Below are 7141 nucleotides of genomic sequence, written 5' to 3'. Positions count from 1 at the left end.
CCCGGCTTATTGTTTGTGTTTTCCGTAGAGACAGGGTTTCACCATGTTGGCCAGGCGGGTCTCGAACTGCTGGACTCAAGTGATCCGTGCGACTCCGCTTCCCAGAGTGCTGGGATTACAGGCCTGAGCCACCACACCGGGCCAATGTTTCCTTTTTTCTTCCTACGTAGAAGTGAGGACATGAAATATTTGTCATTCTGTTCCGGCCTTCTTTCATTTAATAGACAGACCTGCAATCTCATCTATTTTGTCTGCAGCAGAGAGGAGTTGCTTCCTTTTTAGGCTGAGTAATACTTCATTGGGTGTGTATACCACAGTTTCTTCATTGAAAAAAATTTCTGAAAAACAAATATTTTTAAAATGTCTCGGAATGTGAAACTTCAGGGATACTGTGCCCATTTCATTCTTTTCTATTTCCCATCGTATCTACATGCAAGTGTATAACAAAGAAGCAATCAATGTGTGTATAAATCTACAACTTCCACAAATGTAAAATGTAAATGCTAAGTGGTGGCTGGGCGCAGTCGCTCATGCCTGTAATCCCAGCACTTTGGGAGGCGGAAGCGGGTGGATAACCTGAGGTCGGGAGTTCAAGACCAGCCTGACCAAAATGGAGAAACACTGTCTCTGTTAACAACACACACACACAAAAAAAAAATTAGCCAGGCGTGGTAGCGCATGCCTGTAATCCCAGCTACTTGGAAGGCTGAGACAAGAGAATTGTTTTAATACGGGAGGCAGATGTTGCTGTGAACCGAGACCGTGCCATTGAACTCCAGCCTGGGCAAGAAGAGTGAAACTCTGACTCAAAAAAAAAAAAGGAAAAGAAAGAAATAGAAAATGCAAAATGGTAAGAAAAAACAGCATAATAAACATTTGTATGGTGTTGATGGAAAATGCATTTGAAGATAATATTTGAAGAAATCATATTACATTTAATTTCTGTTCTTACTTATTGGAGCTTGATGCCTCTAAGAACTTCGTCATTGGAACCACCTCTGGTGCTTTAAAAGAAAAAAAAAAATCCACACACTCACACAGGTGCAAGGAAATGAGAATCTCAGGTATTGAGACCCAGGCCTCATCATTTCTAAGCTCCCCAGGTGATTTGACTCAAAGCCAAGATTAAGGAACGACGACATGGATCTCTACACAGAACCTGCCTAAATAGATTCTCTAGAAGCAGTTTATAAAGAAATTCCACATGAACTGTGGAAGAGGACATGAATTTGATATAGAGTATGTCTTCACTTAACATCTTTGAAAGTCTCTTGGAAACTTCACCTTGAAGCAAAATTATGTATAGTGAAACCACTTATTTTTCTTCAACAGTATAACTACACAACTTTAAACAGCCAATGCTGTTGGAGGACCTCCTGTACATTGTTTCCATAAAGTCAGTTTTCAGGGAATTCCAAAACGAAGTGAGGACTTCGTGTATATAAAAAGATGGTTGTGATTCCACCTGGATGACAGGATTATTGCTCAGAAACTAAAAGAGGCCGCCTAGGTATAGAGGATTCTGTCATGAGGTTTCTGCTAAACCAAGGATCCCAGAATCCTCACCCATTCCAGTTAAAGGCATAATTAAGAAAGCAATATTCACAAAGGAAATGCGGAAAGGAATAAACGACATCAAGCCACAAAAATAACGTGACTAAGGGGCAGGATTTGCAGATGTAGAGATTTAATGTGTTTGCCCTTTCTCACCCACACAAGAAAAAGGATGGAACAGATCATGAGATTCCACTGTTCTGCTGTGCAGCCTCCGCAGGGCACTTTGTATGTCCCTGTTTCTCAGGCTGTAGATGAAAATGTTCAGCATGGGGGTGACCACAGCCTACATCACTGATGCCACCACACCATTCCTGGGGGGTGGTGACACAGCTGAAGTCAGGTACACACCAATGCCTGTTCCATAAAACCAGCAAACAGTTGCTAGGTGAGAGCCACAGGTGAAAAAGGCTTTATACTTCCCATCTGACGATGAAATCCTTAGAATGGAGGGGCCAATTTTATAGTAAGACAAAAGGATCCCTGAAATGGGAAGAAAACCAAACATAGTATTATCAAAATATATAAATATGCTATTGATGACGCTGTCAGAACAGGCAATGTTGAGAAGTTGAGAGGGGTCACAGACAAAATGAGAGATTTCCACATTCTTGATGCTGGTGAATTGTAACACAATCCAACTGTGCAGCTGGGAATCCAACAGGCTAAGGAAAAAGGACACCAAAACGAAGAAGACACAGAGGTGAGGATTCACGATGACTGGGGAGTGCAGAGGGCGACAGATGGCTACAAAGCAGTCATAGGCCATCACAGTCAGGAGCATGCCTGCTATACATGCAAAAAGGACCAAGAAAGACATCTGCGTCAGGCAGCCCGCATGAGAGATGACTCTGCTATGCGACTGCATGTCCACAATCACCTTGGGAACCGTGGCCGAGGTGAAACCCATGTCAGCCCAGCACAGGTTGGAGAGGAAGAATTACGTGGGGATGTGGAGGGGGGAGTCAGAGCTGACAGCCAGGATGCTGAGCAGGTTCCTCAGCACCATCACCAGATACATGGACAGGGACAGGGAAAGCAAAGCGAGGACCGGCTGCAGTTCTGGATCCTCTGAGAGTCCCAGGAGGAGGAATTCTCAGACACCTGTGAGATTCCGTGGCCCTGTGTGTCTTGGACACCTGGAGAAGGAAAGAGGATTGGAAACATAAAAGATAAAAACCAGCCCTTAATGCTGGATGCGAGCAATTCACAAGGAACAACTTCACACTTGTGGACCATACACCGCCAGCAATGTTTCTCAGTTGTGACAATTCCAAAAATCTCAGAATTATTACGTGATTTACTTTTTAGCTATTAGAGGCTTTCTGTACATACTACTTTAGAGAAAATCCACGGAAGAATATTAGAAGACCAAAACGTCATATATAACAAATCTGTGATCTCAGTAAAATACGGCCTACTCTTTTCAGAAAAAATACAATGCAATGACAATGTCCTTCTCTCTTTTAGAAAAATATCTCTGTCTAATTGAAAGAAATTAAGAAGACTTGAAATACTCTCTACTTTATTCTGACACGGTGCTACAACTTCCATTGATGTAGAATATGTAAAAGAATGACACAAGAGCTAGGACCCCATTATCTGAAAACGAAATCAAAACTTATAGTTCTCAATCGGAAGACCTTTTCACATGCCTGTTACTTTTCATATTTATAATCATCCTTCGGTTTTCTGACATTATTTCTTCATAAAAGTACATGCACACTCAAAGATGGGAGCTGGGTTTCCAAATGAATTGAATCTATAACTCCTGGCCCAGCACCATGGCCCACACCTGTAATCCCAGCACTTTGGGTGGCCGAGGCTGATGGATCACCTGAGGTCAGGAGTTCCAGACCAGCCTGGCCAACGTGGTGAAACCCCGTCTCCAGTGAAAATAAAAAAAAAAAAAATTAGCCGGCCGTGGTGGCGGGTAACCCTAGCTATGACAGCAGAGTGGACGTACACCCTGTGATATTATTTGTAATATCCTAGAAAGATATTGCCCCTAATATCACGGTGGCTCTACACCCTGTGATCTTAGTTGTAATATCCTACAGAGATCTTACTCCTAATAATACAGTGGGTGTGCACCCTGTGATATTATTCATAATATATTACAGAGATACGACTCCTGATATCACAGTGAGTGTACACCATGTTGGTACACCCTGTGATCCTATTTGTAACAACTTAGAAAAATATTACAGCTAATATCAAAGTGGGTGTACACCCTGCGATGTTATTTGTTATCTCCTAGGTAGATATTACTCCTAATATCACAGTGAGTGTACATCAAGTTTGTACAGACTGTGAAATTATTCGTAATACCCTAGGAATGTATTAATCCTCATACCATAGTGGGTGTACACTGTGAGTGATATTTTTTTCTAATATCCGGGGGGAAGAGGATGATATTGCTTCCGATATCACAGAAGGTGTACACCCGTCAGTGATATTGTTCCTAATATCCAGGGAATGAGAGGATGGCATTATTCGCAATATCACTGGGGGTGTACCACCTCCCGCCGGGATATTGTTCTTAATATCTGGAGGTGGAGAGAATGATGTTACTCCCAATATCACAGGGGATGTACACCACCCCTGTTTGTAAACGTCCCCTGTGATGTTGTTCCAAATGGCCTGTGAAAGAGTAAACATGACTCCCATTATCGCGGGGGGTGTTCAGCCCTGATGATATTGTTTTCTAACATCCAAGGATGGAGAGTATACTATTACTCCCAATATCGCAGGGGTTGTACACCCTTTTGTGTTTTTGTGCCCAATGTCCAGCAAAATAGAGGATATTAATCCCAATATGGAAGTAATTGTACAGCACCCCTGTGATATTCTTCCTAATATCCAGAAAGGAAAAGAATGATATTACTCACAACTGTGTAGGAAACGTATACCTGCGCTGTGGTATCTTTCTCAGTATCCAGGTGGGGAGAGGATCATATTACATCCAATGTGGCAGGGTGTGTACAGCCCCTCTGTGATCTCGTTGCTAACATCCAGGTTTGGGGACGACGACATTACTCCCAATATCGCAGGGGGAGTACACTCCCCCGTGACCTTGTTAGTCATTTCCTGGGTGGAGAGGATGATCTTACTCCCAATATCACAGGGGGTGTACACACCCCTGTGAAAATCTTCCTGTATTCAGAGAGAGAGAGGATGACATTACTCCCAGTACCGCAGGGGGTTTCCAGAGCCCTGTGACACTCTTCCTAATATCCACAGGGAGAGAGGATGACATGACTCTCAATATCGCAGAGGGTGTACTCCCCTCCTGTAATATTGTTCTGAATACCCTGGGAGGGAGAGGATAAGGTTACGTTGAATATCGCAGGGAATGTAACCCTCCCCCTCTGATACCCTTCGTAATGTCCAGGGCAAGAGAGGAAAATTTCACTCCCAATATCACAGAGGCAGTACACCCCACCTGTGATGTTGCTCCCAATATGCAAGGGGGCAGAGGATGATACTACTCTCAATATCGCAGGGCTGTTCACATCCCCAGTGACATTTTTTCCTAATATCTAGGGGAGAGACAATTCTATGACAACAAAGGTCGCAGGGTCTGTACATCCCTTCCTGATATTGTTCCTAATATCCAGGGGGGAAGAGGATGATATCAAATATGAAAGGGGGTGTACATCCCCCACCCCTACGATATTGTTCTTAATAATCATGAGGGGAGACGGTGATATTACTCCAAATATCGCAGGGGTTGTTCACAATGCCTGTGATATTGTTTCTGATATCCGGTGGGGGGGCGGGGAGAAAATCATCTTACTGCCAATATTGTAGGTGGTGTATACCCCACCTGAAATATGGCACCAAATATCCAAAGAGGGAGAGGATGGTATTCATACCAATATCGAAGTGTGTGTGCACGCCCCTTGTGATATGGTTTTTAGTATCCAGTGGGAGGGAGGATGATATTAGTCCCAACATCCCAGAGGGTGTACACTACCCCTGTGATATTGACCCCAACTTCCAGAGGGGAGAGGATAATATCACTCCCAATATCTCAGAAGTTGTACATCCCCCGTGATATTGTTCGTCATATCCAGGGAGGCACAGGATGACATTGCATTGAATTTCGCGACAGGCCTACACGCACAGTGTGATATTGTTCCTAATATCCAAGAAGGGAGAGGATGATATTACTCCCAATAAAGCAGTGGGTGTACATCACCCCTGTGTTATTGTCTCTAATATCCGGGGCCGAGGGAGCTGGGGAGAGGATAACATTCCCTCAAATTTAGCAGGTGGTTTGACGCCCCATGTGGTTTTGTTTTAAATATCCATCGGGGAAGACAATAGTACTATTTTTGATAGTCCGATTCATCCTCTCCACCTTTCCGGAATTCTGAGGCCGGGAGGCCGCATGCAGTTTCCGTGTGATCCCCAATACCTTTGCCGTCTTCTGTACCAAGGCAGCCAAAAACGGAGGCCCGTTGTCTGGGCCGATCCCTAAAGACCGTCGAAATCTAGGAATCAGATCACGAAGAAGCACAGGGGTTACTTCACGAGCTTTCTCAGTTCGTGTTGGATAGGCCTCCACCCACCCAGAGTAGGTATGCCCGGGAACTAGTACATCCTTGTTACCTCCACACTTTGACATCTCTGTGAAGTCCACCTGGAGACCTTCAAAGGGGGCTGCTCCACAAGCTCATATGCCGGGCGGAACGGCTGGACCTTGCCTCACATCATGCTGTCGGCAGGTAACACACCGCTGCCTCACCGTTTTGGCAAGGGCTGACAAAGGCGAGATGTAAAAATACCGGCCTAACAACTTTTCCAGTGACTCCTGACCTCGATGGGTGGTTTCTTGCACAGCCAGTACAACTGCAGCTCCTAGCAGCTGTGGCACAGCTACTCTCCCATCTGGTAACCGAGTCCATCCTTCCTCCATCACTTGTCCTTCCCTCTACCTGGAGAAAGTCCTCTTCTCCTTTAGAAGAAGCAGGTCCAAGATCAGGTGCTTGAGGGAGCACTGATGCCCAGAAGGGGGCAGATGCTGCTTTTCAAGCCTCTGAGTCAGCGCGGGAATTCCCCAAACCCAGCAAGAGGGAAGCTCGCTGGTGTCCTCTGCAATGCATAACTGCCACCTTGTGGGGTTTCCATACTGCTCCTAATCATTGCAAGATTTCTTGCTGGTATTTTCTGTCTTTTCCCCCAGGGTTCAATAGGTCCTTTTCTTTCTATCATGCTCCATGCACTTGAAGGGTTAAAAAGACAAACCGAGAATCAGTGTAAATGTTGACAGTCTCACCCTCACTGAGTTCTAAGGCCCCAATGAAAGCAATGAGTTCAGCTTTCTGGGCTGAAGTGGCCTGGGGCAAAGATCTGGCTTCAACAACAGTGTCCAGGGTTATCACTGCATACCCTGCGCCTCTCTCTCCTTGGGGGTTGAAGAAGCTGCTCCCATCCACGTATAGTTCCCAGTCTACTGATGCCCAAGCCTGGTCCCAGAGGTCAGGTCTGCTAGAGTCAATTGAGTCCAACACTTCTACACAATCAGGCTCGACAGGGCTCTCTGATACCGGGAGCAAGGTGGTGGGGTGTAGGGTGTTGC

General features: G+C 45.1%; 1 pseudogene; it reads right to left on the bottom strand.

Annotated features, from left to right (window-relative positions):
• Positions 1-205: 205 nt before the first annotated feature.
• On the bottom strand, positions 206-4590 carry LOC117981562 (putative gustatory receptor clone PTE01; annotated as a pseudogene).
• Between the last annotated feature and the right edge of the window lie 2551 nt (positions 4591-7141).

Source organism: Pan paniscus, chromosome 7, assembly GCF_029289425.2.
Source record: "Pan paniscus chromosome 7, NHGRI_mPanPan1-v2.0_pri, whole genome shotgun sequence".
Classification (NCBI taxonomy): Eukaryota; Metazoa; Chordata; class Mammalia; order Primates; family Hominidae; genus Pan; species Pan paniscus.
This window is presented reverse-complemented; position numbering and strand designations above follow the sequence as displayed.